Source organism: Serinus canaria, chromosome 2 (assembly GCF_022539315.1).
Source record: "Serinus canaria isolate serCan28SL12 chromosome 2, serCan2020, whole genome shotgun sequence".
Lineage (NCBI taxonomy): Eukaryota > Metazoa > Chordata > Aves > Passeriformes > Fringillidae > Serinus > Serinus canaria.
The window spans coordinates 28,841,394-28,855,961 of NC_066315.1; the positions used below are offsets into that span (position 1 = coordinate 28,841,394).

The following is a 14,568-nucleotide window of genomic DNA, read 5'->3' on the forward strand; positions in this document are numbered from 1 at the left end:
GACTCCCCAGAGGAACAGCAGCTGCTTCTACTTCCACGGATCTGCAGAGGAAGAATGCACCTTTCTTTACAGGACCCCCCTGCTCCAATAGAACCACATCTGACACCAGGACTGCAGCCACTTTTCCAACTGGACTGCTACCAACACCCTGACCAACAGGGTGTCAGGTTGAGTTCTGACTCTGGCAGTGTCATTCTAGTATATTGCATTGTTTTATTTTACCCTTTTTTTTTTTTTTTTTTTTTTTTTGCTTCCCTATTAAAGAACTGTTATTTCCTGCTCCCATTTTTTTTGCCTGAGAGCCTGTTACCTCGTTCTCAGGGGTTCCAGGATGAGGGAAGAGACGACAAAGTTGACTCCATGTATCAGAAGGCTTGATTTATTATTATATGATATATAATATATAAAAACTATACTAAAAGAATAGAGAGAAGGATTTCACTACAAGGCTAAGCTAAGAATAGAAAAGGAACGAAATAACAAAATCTTCTCCAAGACTGAGACCGGCCGGACAGGTGAACTGTGATTGGCTCTTAATTGGAAACAGTCTGACGGGGCCAATCACAGATTCCCCCTGTTGCATTCCACAGCAGCAGATAAGAATTGTTTACAGTTTGTTCCTGAGGCCTCTCAGCTCTCAGGAGGGGAAAAATCCTAAGTAAAGGATTTTTCATAAAACATGTCGGTGACAAGAGCCCCTTAAAATAAAATTCATAGCAATTTGGAGGGGTGGGGAGGGTTTGCATTCTCCATTTCAGGTGAGGCTCCTGTCTCCTTTAGACGGCACTTGTCTTTCTAAACCAAGACAACATGTCTAAATATAGCTATATTTTTCTTTCTGAAAATTACAGCTCACCAGTTGATGACTTGTACTTACATGGAATATAAAGGAGAAAATGGAATAAAATATAAATGGAATGAAGTATAAATTTTTTCTAATTACCTTAAAACTCAGCTATTCTATTGTTTATTGTTTGGTTTGGGGATTTTTAGTTTTTTTTTGTTGTTGTTGTTGTTTTGGGTTGGTTGGTTGGTTTTGGTTTTTTCTTCACAAAATATGTCCATTATAATTTACTTCCTATGTACTTACAGGAAAGCAGGAGGATTATATAAGGAAATAGAATCTCATATGCACTTTAAAGACCTACCTGAAAAAGTGGGACCAGAGTTAAAAGAAAAATAAATCACTTTTTTGTTTTAAATGTATAATAAATATCTTTCCTGATAAGAGTTTGGGGACAGTGGTGAAATTTATGTGTCAAAAATTATGAATCTATTTTCCCTGTTTTATATTATTAACAAGGTTATCTTCAACACAGTGATCTGTCTCTTCCACACATAGAGCAAAAATGGCCTTTTGTTCTATCCCTATTTTCACTTATTTACTTTATTCATGTATGCCAAACTGGAATAGCTAAAATCCTCTTTTATGACCCTAAATTCCTAAATATCCTCAGATTAAAATTTCCTAGAAATCATTTTTTTTTTCCATGACAAAGTATATATATTTTTTTTTTTTCTTCTGACTATACTATGTTATTGCTCCTTGTTATTTTAAAGGATTCAAACAAAATATTTTATTTTCTCCCTTGCAAGCTGCAATTGTCTTTTCTGGGCACTACCTGGAAATATTTTATTTTTCACATTTAAGGCAATGTCTGGCTAGATTCCTTCCTTGGTTAGAGTAGTTTTTTAATTTTATATGACTTAAGGCACTTAAAGGCTTCCAAGGCAGAAGTGGGAAAGGCAGAACATCTCACCATGTACTAAGTGTCAAGGAATCCCTGAGAGCTGAATCCCTGCTGTCTGAATTGTTGCCTTTTCTTGACAGCTTATTGAAGCAAAGGTGGGTGTGAAGCACTGCTGGGTGCATGCTGCTTTTCACTGGGAGGAAAGCCAGAGTGGAATGGAAAATACACCAGGGCATGTTCTCTATACTGCAATACCAGGGGATCAGGACTCTGATGTACACCATGGAAGGCATCACTTTACTTGAGAAAGCACTTAACAGAAACCTCTCCTGTATTCTTATAGAAACAACTCACACATTTAAGATTGGATATATATATTGGATCTTTCCAGAGATTCAACAAAGAACATTTTAACATGGAGTTTTCGAGGAATTGCTATATAATAAGAAATTATAGATATTGTTCTCAGATAAATGACAAAGTTACAAAAATATTTGCAATTGCTACAACCAGAGAATTGCCATTAATAGTCACTAAATGTCAAGAGCATTATAGAGCAGAGACTTGAGCATGCAACAAATTTGGATTATTGAAAAAGGCACGGAAAGAGTTCCTATAGACATGCCCAAGTTAAAGCAAAAGTGAGGTAATTTGGCTTGTTATCAATACCTTGCACCAAAGAGTAAACTAAAAAAAATTACTTTGCTGTGGACTAAGCTTTCCTGCTTACTGTTTCATAATCTGGTTTTCTATTAGTCAGGCTTTAAAGATATCTACAATTTTGCCTGTTATAAACTCACAACTCCAATTGTTCTTGCTTCTGTTATGAACCTCTAAACTTTTAGTCTGGCACCTTTTATAGTACTGAAATTTTAAAGAAAATATGTGTGAAACTCATGTAAGGGGAAATGTGATTTTCTAACCAGACAAGTGAGGAGTGTTGCTATAGTACTTATAAATAAGCATACATACAGAGGCAGGTGGCACAGATGCTGCAAATCCTAAAGTCAAGGATTCTATGTGTCACACAGATAATTTTTTTGACCTTATGAAATCATATGCACACAAAAAAATCAACAAAGAATAAGCTAGAAGAGAGCATATTTTAATCCTAAATACCCAGTTTACACTTATTACATCAATAATTTAATTATTAAAAATAGATATATGTATAAAAAATAGCCTTGCATTCTGTTGTTTTCATCTACACAGTTGCAACTTGGTATTTTTATCATTTTTCAAAATTCTATTCCAAAGGTATTTTATTTAAATATCTGAGCTCCTTTAAGAATTCCACTTCACTGTTTCTTTAAATAAGAATATTCTAGGCCAAGACAGACAGGAGTTTGTTGCTTGGATTGTTCTAACACCTTTGTGTCCCAGTGAAACCTCAATAATCTCAAATTAGGAGAGCGAAACTCTTCCAGACTTAAGGCAGAATCCTGACCTGCTGAGACAGGGAGTAGAATCTACATGTCTTCATGGAAAAAACCAAAGTGGGCTGCCTGTGGTTGGAAATACACCCTACCCAGAATGCTGCAGACAGACAAGGCCAGGAGACTTGGCAGAAATCCCAAAGGAGCATTCCATGCTTTATGTGCATTCCATCTTTTCTGAAGCAAGGCTTGGTGATAATAATCCTACACTTCTGTGACAAGCTTGACTCTGATAGGCTTACAGATAAAACAATTATGTGCTGAATTGTGCACTTTGGACATAAGGAAAAATACATAGGTTATAAGGACAGGTTAAACAGAATCAGAAGTTATCTATATGCTAAAGAGGATCTCTTGATTTGCTTGAAATGTGACATTTTCAGGTCTTCAAGTGTTTATAGTTTACTGATTGCTTAGTTTCTTACATATGCATGTTTGGTTGTGAAATATTTATTGTATCATTTTGCTTATAATTCCTAGTAGTAAAGCAGGATCCCCTTAGATATTGTACATAGATATGAAAAACAACCCCTGCCCCAAAGACTTTACAGGCCAACCATAAGAGAAAACAGATGGGCAGAGACAGATGGGAGAAGGAAATAATGAGACTTCTATGATGGATATAAGAAATGTAATTAGGTTGATCATTTACCCATGCATTGTAAAGTTTGCCATGAGTATGACACCACAAACAGATTTTTCAGAGAAGTTCTGCATTACAGACCTTTTCTGTCTCCTGCTGTAACAAGGGCACTTCTGCCACTCAAAGCAGCACAGTTCAGGAGAAGTTACTTGCTCAGTAATTGCTTACTCATGTACACTTTGCTTAAGTGTCTCTTGGAAATTAGCCATCTTCTGAGCCCTTTCACAGTGGGAAGATAAGGCAGAGATAGTGTTTAAAGCTTTTCCTACAATTCTGTTTTGTTAATGAAGCTTCATCAGTTTGATAACACTCTGATGACTGTGCTTCCTAACAAAGGAGAGAGAGATAATAAAAGCATATTATTTAAATATAAATATATTATTATTATTATTTCATAAGTACTTTTCTCATCCCCACATTGTTACTTTGGTAGCAGAAGGCTGAAATTAGCTCCTGACTAAAATAAATTTCCAGGTCATCAGTTGTTCACTTATATCTAGTTATGTTTGCCAAATTTTTCTTTACTAGAAACTGAAGATCTAATGATTTTGTGCTATATTGAAGAAAATATATGAAGAATGGCTAGGTCACCTTTGGTTCTGAGCATCAATCAAACTTAATCTCCACAGAAGAAACAATGATTAAGTTAAACAAGACAAAATACATTTATCTTGTTTGTTTCATACTACATGGACAGGACATCTGCTCATTTAGAAAAAGGACTGTAAAACCTTAAAAAGTTTTGTTAAAATGCCATAAAGTATCCAAATTATTCTACTGTGTTTTATTGCAAGGAGGAATACATTTTTCTTGTCAAACACAGACATCTGAGCCTGTAGTATGAACATGGTTAATGGAATAAATGGTTAAGTGTACTTTCTCTCTAGAATGAAGATGTCTCTTGTACCTTGAAACAGATATAAAACAGTCATTGCTTCCCAGAAGTGCTAAAACCAACACATGCAAATATAAATCAATAAATAATAAAGGTCAATGATCATTCAATTAAATAGGCACTTTGCAGTAAGCATCTTCATAATCTTGCACTAACACTTGATATTTGAGGAATAATAAAATTTTCTGATTCTTTAATTCTGAACATGGAGAAATTCACATTTAAATCAGAACTTTCTTAATGATGTTAAATTATGATTGAAATGCAAGGTAGGCCTGACAGAAATTGTGTATCTGTCTATGTGCTATTATGGGAGGCAACCTTAAATCACTGCAGAGTACAAGTTCACTCTGCATAAAACAGGATAATAAACTGCAAAGAAGACAAAAAGTTTTCAGTCATACAATCAGATCATGTAGAGTCACAATAGTTTTTGATGGTCAGCAACTATCACTTCCCATGGGAAGGAATATAGGAATGGGATAATGACACTCAAACTCCTTTTATGTTCAGTCTCCTAGTACTCACAAAAGTACCTGGAATTCTTAATGTAATTTACATGAACTAGTGAATTTTTCTTGTCATGCACAAACCTCTAGTTTTGCTTCTCTTTGCACCAGCTAAGAAAAAGGATCAATTCACATGTGGCTGCACTGAATTAAATGTAAAACTACTGGTGCCTTCAGTGTGAAGAGGTTTCACTTGAAAATGTATTTTCTTCTTTCTTTTTTTTTTTTTTTTTTAAGTTTTTCCTCACAGAAGAGCTGTCAAGTGTCTGAGAATAAAAAAAATCCATGTATTTCATGTGAAGGGGCTAGAGCTAAGGTGGGGCAAATCAGGCAGCCCCACCTGCCAATAGCTCCAATTGCTATTACCTTAACTGTAATAGCAACTGGAGAAAACATTCTTCTTGAAACATGCACTCAAGCCACATTCAGTTTTTCTTCGGCTTCAGTTATAATTTCAGATTTGAACTACATAGGTACACAAAAGGCTTCTGACAGTTATTATTAAAACTAGTGTTCCTTTAGAATAGCCATAAATTACAGCCCAGCCAGATTTCTAGTCTATTTTTATTTTTTCAGCAATTTCCCCTCTCCCTTTTCTTCCCAGATTTTTCTTCTTTTCTTATCTGATGGTACCCAGATGTGGGCTGATCAAATTCACTGCTGCTGTGATATTCCTCTCTACACTGAAATGCCTGACTAGTCTGCAAACACCTTGATATGTTTTGGCAAAGACAGCTTCATCAAGCAAGATAACTAGGATCTAATGATTTCAACCTCACATCAGCCTACTTTGTAGCATTTTTGATTATTCTTTCACCATTTTTGATGCTCTTCACAGTTTTGCTTGACACCTCTTTACCCATCCATCTCACTGTCAGAGACAGAATCAAAACATAGTACTGCAGTTATGTCCTCTGGAAACTCTTGGTAAGTGAGTGTCCTCTGTAGGGGTTGAATTCTGAAAAGTAAAAAAAAATGTGGCTATTTCCACTAGATCAACAAATAACCCTGGGAAAGAAAAGGGTGTAAGAACATGGTCCTTAATAATACAGCCATTTTGCTGAGTTGCAGCTAACTTTATGTCTTTGTAGATAAGTAACTGTTCTGACAAGAAAGTGGCAAGGCAAAATCCAGCATTTCTTTAGGATTTATACAAAATGCTTCCAAATTCTGTTTTCTTGTGAAGGATGGAGATAAACTCCACAATGTCTCTGCTTCCTCAGACACGTTTTTGTCATGACATTTTCTACTTCCCCTGGTGCTGTCAAATGTGTTAAGTGTGTCTGTCTTCTGAATGTCTCACAAGACTGTAAAATGCTTCACACAGAGATTTCTTTTTGTGCTTCAAGCCTTGACTTTATACTTAGGAAAATGGTCATAACTCAGAACTAGTTACCATCTGGGCTACCTAACCTCAAAAAAACCTGTGTTTGGCAGCTTTTTTGTTTAATTAAGAGTTTTGGAAGGCTAAATGCAGGCAAAACAGAGCTTTTGTTTCTATAATGAGAACCTCTGAGACTGAACACCGCAATACAGAATGGACAATACAGTAACAAATTTTATTACTGCCACACTTCATGGCTTGATTCATGTCCCAATTACACATTGTACTATGCAATACAGTCCAATGGAGCACGAAGTGTCTGCAAATTCTGGAATATTCTGCTCTGAAAAAATACAAACTATAAATTTCTTTGCATTTTACAAGTATTTAAATCAGTAATATACAGAAATGTTCAAAAAGAACCCTAAATTTATTACTGGTGTGATTTCAGGGATAACTTTAACTCTCGTTTCCAGTAAGGAATGGTGGAAATATATTTTTCAATAATATATGGTTTTCAAACATGATGTTGTTCTACATGTCATTGTAGACATTTGAAAGATTACAAGATTTTAATAATTTAATTTTAAAGAGATCAATTTTATATCAGAATGTATTTTGATATATTTGGAACCAGTTCAATTTATCTTCTGATTTTATAGGTACAATCCAGCTGTGTTATGTAGGGCTCAAATGGCTTCAAGTGCTTAAAAAAAATTGAGCTGTTTCCAAGGAAAAGTAGATCTTAGAAATGTGTCATGTACCTAACCTTAAGCCTCTAAATGTTTCACATTCTGAATTGTTTGCTTCTAAAAACTTAAAAGAGAACATAATGCCATCAAGATTTGCATCTAAAAGACATAAACCATAAAACTAGGCTAGTGGGAAAAAGAAATAAGCTGTTACTGATAGTGCTCATTGATATAAGACAGTGAGGATCACAAAGGGTATAAAACTGGCTTTCAGCCATCAAATCAGTAAGATATATTTCAAGAATTCAAAGTGATATAATGACAGATTTTAGAAAGAAAAATGTACACATGAGTAATCTCCAACAGTCATGAACAACTGAACTTGTCTGTAGGCTGGAAAAACCAGCACTAGCTTGTAATGAAGTCTCATTATCTGATTGAATTTGGGACAGCCCCTGAGCTAAAAGGTTTGGTCTCTTTCTCAGAGTGTTAGAATGAATTCAGAAGAAACTTAGTGCAATTGCCATGTGGAAACAAAATAGATGGGCAGCAAGGAATCATTCTCAAGAGCACTATATACCAGGTTCTTTGGACAACATATCCATTTCACTCTGGGGTTTTCTGAACATGATCTCCGTCTCTTTCATCAATGTGAGCATGGTGACTGGTGTAACCAACATGCCCAAACTCAGTGGAAGTCTAGTGTTTTCATATGTCTCTACCTTTGCCACAGACCAAGAAGTACACAGACCATGAGGAGTTCACCTGTCTTAGGGAAATAGATGGTAGAAAGGACTAGGAAGAAAATTCAAAAGGACAGAAGGATCAAGGATGCCACAGAGAGGTAGTGCTGACAGGTGATAGGAGTGAAGAGATATTGAGATTGGTGCAACTAAAAAAATAAAGTAGGAAAAAAAAGAACTAGCATAACCTGGTACTTAGACAGAGGAGTGCCCTTTTTTTGTTTTCTTTATTTCCCTAGAATTTCATTACTCTGTTACCATCTCTTGATTTTAGCTTCTGTTTCCATTTCCTTTCATCTTTACGCTTTCTCCTGTGCATACCTCCCTTTTTTCAGTCTCCATTTACTTAACTTCCTTCCAAACACCCATGGTTCCACCTCTTCTCACCTTCTCCTTGTTCAGAAGAGATATGTTTTCTTAAGGAAATTACAGACATTAAATGTCAATAAAGACATTTAATTAGATCCATAGATCTGTATTTAATAGTTACCCTTAAAAGCATTTGAGTTGAAAACTTAAAACACTTTCATCAAGAATCAGTGTTTTAAATATATAGAAATCAAAGCAGTATCTGGCAGTATATTTGACACAAAAAAGATTTCAGAGGAAAGGAATGACATATTTTGAAGTGAATATATTATTTATTTGAAGACTGTAGTCATAATATATTAGTGAAAATAAGAATGACTGTTCTTAACAGTGATGATTGCCATCCTGGTCAACAACGTGTTCAGGCGCTGTCCAACAGCACCATGGACAGTGACAAACAAGCTCCTGGGCCAAAGTTCAGCTGTGGCCACAGCTCATCACTTCAGGCTCTTGAGAGGAGCCTGGGTGACTCCAGACATACTGAGCCTTTCACTTCTGTCATGGTCTATCCTCCAGTATTTAATATATGCAACTTTTGATTTTCACCAGAAGAGTATTTTAACTTTATTCTCCGCTCAGTTTCACCTTCTGCTTGCAAAAATGCAGTATTTTTCTGCCTGCTCACACTAAATCTTGAAGTCCTCTCTTAAATCTGTCAGCTATCTTCAGCTCACATTAATATCCTATCCCCTGGTGAACCTCAGACTTCACTAGGAAAATGTTTCAAAAATGAGAATTACTTTGTTTTACTGAAACGTGAGCTTTCCTAACAGTTTTCAGACATGTAAAAGAGGTTTCTTAAACATCATTCTTTCAGACCTTGACCAGTAAGTCAATTGTGAAACAAAACTTCAGAATATATTTTAAAAGAAATCTTACAAGATGGAATAAATTTGTTTAAAATTCAATTTCTTTAAAAACCACAGAGGGATCTTGTGTGGAGTGCTCAACATGACATCAAAATGACACTCCAGTCACATATCCAAAATGCCATTCTATCTGTGCTATTGTTTTTGGAGGCAATTGCAAAAGGCCCTCTCCAGTGCATTGACTCTGATACTCAGTCAGACTATTAGACAGTTCTAAAGCTGCCAGTTCAGAATCTCACATTATAAAATGAAGCCATGTGAGTTTTATTCCATCAGTCCAACCTACATCATTAAAAAAATGTCCAAGGTTCTTCTGTCTTACCCATGAAGAATTTTCAGCAAAGACTTATAATACTGTTAATAAATTGAGTTAATATAAAGACAAAAAAACTCATTACAGTGAAAATAATATTCTTATATTTAGCTCTTTGGGAATAAAAGCAACACTGACATATAAAATATTGCTATGTTCTCCAAAAGACTTGTGATTTTAAAATCACTGTGTCATCCCACAAAATGGGCAAATGTTTTCTGAAAGTCTTTTTTAGACAAGTCACTAAAGTGCTTTCCCCACATTACTTTGCCTGTATACTGCTGTTCATTGAAACATTAAGTACAAGTGGAACATCAAGAGGAGCAATCAAGAGTTGATTTTGTATGCTTGCAGCTCGATTGAAAACAAAAAGCCTTTAAACAATCACCAGTGATTTTCCTGTAGTTTGACTTACACAGCCTGCAAATGCAAATCAATATAGTGCATCTTCAATGCTGCATATTTTACTCTAAAATTTGAGGCCTGTCATATTTAATTGTCTACAGATTTGTAGATCATTAATCAACATGTACAGAATTTATAGTTGTTATATCTGTGCTTTGAATTTTTAGTGTTTACTTGTCAAATTAAACCTGCAGTTCCATTTGTTAAGGACATGACCACAATCTTGGATATAACCACCTAAATCAGGATTTACTTGCAGTTCTATTTGTTAAGGATATGACCATAATCTTGGATATAATCACCTAAATCAGGATTAAAAAAACAGAAGCCAATACACTTGTGCTGGTTAGAAACAGAGTGAATTCAGCATGAATTTATCTTTCCCAGGGGAAAAGGGCATCCTTAATGCCTGTGAGTTTTCAGTAACATTAAGCCATCATTTAAAAAGCCCTTTTCCATTTGATTTTGAAAATAGTTTTAAAGCTTAGTTTTAAAGCTTAGTTTTAGAGCTTAGTTTTCTAACATAGATTGAAAACAAGCGGAAAAAAATCTCAACCAAAACAGATAATCAGATAGTTTTCTGATTTAATTGACCCAAACAAATTCCTGCCCTGTAAATTTTTATTCTTGTTTTAAGTTGTTTTCTGAGCAGTATTTGTTTGTTTGTTTGACAAAAGGATCAGCATCCTTATGTAAAGAAGCACTTCTGTATCAGAAGGTTTTTTGCTTTTTTTATTGCACCAGATCAGACCCTTACAAATTCTTACAGAATGAAAACACACTGACACATATTATTTCTAAAAACAGACGTCTGAAGATCTACTCTAATTCCACAGATGCTTAAGTGTTCCTGGACCATGTCTGAAAGCCTTAAACCTGCACTTACATTGTTCCCATTAGCAACTAGATACATGAAATATTATTTTGAGGTATTTCATGGAAACAAAGGTTCATATCCATAACCCTTTTCTACTTCATCCATGGTATCCCTCTCTGGGACACTGTATCCTTATTTCAAATGTCCTGGTGACTTTTTCTCAGGGAAATCCTGCAGAAAAAGAAGAGCTTGCACTTTTGAGACTAGAGTGCGTGGGAGACAAACTGGTCACGTGCAACAGCTGCAGCAGTTATTTGTGGTCTAAAACAGGCCAGACGGGCTTAGGAAAGAAATGTGCAAAGAAAAAAGTGTTTGCTGAGGTGTTAGCACAGCAGTAAAATCGCTATATATAGCTTGCACAGTCTGTGAATGAACACTTGCAAAAAACCCACTTCCTAAAAAGACAAAAAAAAAAAAAAAAAGAAATATTCACAGAAAATATCTGAGGATTTCTTGATTTCTTTCATCTTTTCTCAGGAAACTGTCTCCTTATTTCTATTATCGATCTTTTTATGAAACCTTGAATTTTTGGTTTACCGTAATTGAGAAAGTGAGTGAATCATGCTCTGAAACCGTAAAGTTTCATACACTGTGAGTGGAAAATAATTAACTAATTAAAAATGGTTCATATAGTACCTCATGAGTCACAGCTTGTGCGTAATATGATGCCAAGTCATCATGTGCAGTGTTTAGCTCTTGAATTCCAATTGTCTCCATTTGTAAAAAAGTGAGCCTTATGCCAGATTCCCAAATCATGGAGAAATTTGATAGCCTAACCTTGTTTCTTTTCCCCCAAATCCATAATGCAACATTGCCCATTTTTGGTGCTATCCTCCTCAGTTTACTAAATTATGTTAAATAACATTCCTATGGGTAAAACAACACTGGAAGTTCTTTAAATCATTCTTTTCCAGCCCAGAGGATAGCAAGTTTCTTAACTATGATAAGTAGCATGTTGTACTCACTGATGCCAAAAAGCTGCAATTCTACAGTGGAAAGAAATGTGACAAACCTCATACTTATTGACAGATCCAATTTTAGTACATGTCTTTCAAAGCTATCATAATGTCAGACAAAAATGTCTCACCTAAATTTTTTTCATCACGAGATGCTTCATTTCCAAATGAAGATCTGCTCTGTCTTTCCTGAAAGCCAGATATGTACAATATACAAGTTTAGTCATAGAGTGAGCTGAACTGGTTACATTTTTGTAAGCTTCATGTTAAAACATTAACAAGCTATCATTATATATATTTTCTGAGGTGTAATTATCTTTTATGACCTTTTCAGTGTATTCCTGATATTTTTTTAAATACAGAACAATTACTGTTAATTAATGGTTGCTGATGAAACAGACAAGCCATGTTAGATTGCAAGTATCAATGCAAGGAGCCTTGTTACTTTAAGCACAGACCCAGATGAGTCATTAAAAAGTTCTAATGAATAAAAAGGCAATAGGCAGGAATTTTGATATGGCATGGTATAGTACTCAGGAAGCTACACTACTAATAACCCATGTTATCCTTAAATTCTCTGACTGCATGAATCATTTTACTCAGAAACAGCGAGGGAAAAATTGCACTTCACTTTTGTGAAACGGCTCTATGGCAACTGAGCAGAGAAGTATTTGTATTAATTCTTCTACTGAATTTACTATTGAGATGCACAAGAGTTATTTCACCATCCTTTCAATGTTCTTAATCTCATTAGAATTGCCTAAGAAGCTGCATCAGGGAACAGTTTTAAAGTGAATTTGTTCTCCCTATACAGAACATACGTGACTGAGGTACATTATTTTATTTTGTAAAAGAAAACTAGTAATTTGGAGGTAAAACCAGCAGTATTCTCTCTGCTTAAGCATCTCAGAACAACAGCAATACAATTCTTACTGTGAATTCTGTATACACTCTGCTATTTTGAGATTCGAAGTGTTGCAGTACATTTTTTTTTGTGACAGCTTAGTTCACAGCATTATATTTTGCCACAAAAATTTAGGACCTGAGCCAAAATGGAGGCAGTGGAAACGTTCCCATTGACGTCAGCAAGCCTTGGATAAGGCCCCAGACGGCTAAGGACTAGGATTGTCAACTTACAATTAATGTAATTAATGCATCTTCACTGGCCCTAGAGCAGTCCAGGCATAAAATTCCTCTTTTGCTGTAAGAATTTAGCATCTTTTACTAGGAACTTTGAGAAAACACAAATTAAAATGGGAAGAAAAAAAAGCAGGGCAGGGGGGTGGGTGGGGAGGAGAAGAGAAAGGAGAAAAACATCTACAAGTTTTTGAGGATAAACCAGCAGAAGCTTATACTCAAGCCTCTGTATAAGCTGTTAATTGTTGATCTCTAATAAAACAAAATAATAACAGTCAGCAATGCAGTGCCAGTAGATACAAAGATAGTTTCCATACACAGTTCAAGGCTGTTGCCTTTATAGATCTGAAACTTTTCTCAATTAAACTAAGGTGTCTAAAAAGAAAGGAGGAGTCTGAATCTAGAGACTGAATGACAGTGATAACAGTAAAATAAACATTTCAGTTTGTAAGAGAGCTGTTTCTGATGCTTTAATGTGCTTACTACAAGTATTTTTGAAGGGTTGAAAAAGTAACTAATGCAGTGTGACTTATAGAGGATCACTAGCTAATATGCAGGCAACAGCTTCAGTGAAACTAACAAAATGAACAGGCAAAACTTATTATACTATTTCCTTATTGCTTTTATATTTAAAGCCTTTTTCTTTTTACATAATAACATTGTTTGGACTCTACTTCGTAATTTGAGCTTCCATTTATTTCTTTTTGCAATATTTTATGTCACTTATGTATAATTCTATTAAAAAAGGCACTTATTTTTTAGTTAATTAGATATTATATCTTTCTGGGAAAGACACATTGTTTCAATGGTTTGCAACTCATAAGTACCTAGCACTCAAACTGAGATCAATCACAGTTACATGTCACTATATTGTTATGTATGATTAATGCTGAATGATTAGTTCATAGATTCATTTCAATGAAATTTTCCAAATATTAATGACAAGGTCTCATATTCTAGTACATTCTCAGATACTTCTGAAATTTAAAAACCCCAACTAATTAGTAAATATCAAAGCCATAGGAGGAAGGTTGATGTGATGAAAGCATTTAATCAGATGTTCACATAAACAAGCTAATGAACATCTGAGCCATTTTTATGATTGTAACAGAACATTCAGTTTAAAGGAATAAATGCCTTCTGTATATTAATATATTATATTACTCATTTCATATAGAAGGTAGATTTATTTTTCTGTGTTGTACAGAAAATCCTACTGGTAGTAATACCCATTTCAAAGAAATAGTTGGTTTTGTAAAGTCTTTACTTACCCTGTGGAGAGTAGCAACACTTTCAGGAAATGTTTTAGGCTCCTGAAGAATCTGAGAAACATCTGCTTCAATGAAAATATTTTCCTTCTGAAATGCTGAACATTTAGCACTTACTCATAGGCATTTCATAGCTGTAAGAGAAAGTGGATGATAAAAATCAGTTGGAACTTGGGAAAAATAGTTTGACTTATTGTTCGTGACTACAGAAAATTACAGTGCAACTGTAGGGAAAAAACTTCATGTTGCAAAATGGGATAATGTTAGAATTAGGGTATTTAGGAGTACATCACTGTATACCCATTTCAGTAGTACAGGATATTATGTATGCCACTAAATTAATCCACAATGTCTTTGACAACATAATGGAGGAAATGGAGTCACTTTCGTCATTTCATCAGTGGATGAATCAGCCAACTAGCTTCCAACACCACAAGCAAA

General features: G+C 35.0%; 1 long non-coding RNA gene across 1 annotated transcript; it reads right to left on the bottom strand.

The window, feature by feature from the left end:
• Positions 1-5,936: 5,936 nt before the first annotated feature.
• On the bottom strand, positions 5,937-14,255 carry LOC115485068 (uncharacterized). Its single transcript, XR_003945803.2, has 3 exons — positions 14,131-14,255; positions 11,854-11,911; positions 5,937-6,132 (listed from the first exon to the last, which is right to left on the bottom strand). It is a non-coding gene; the product is annotated as an uncharacterized LOC115485068 (long non-coding RNA).
• Positions 14,256-14,568: the final 313 nt, after the last annotated feature.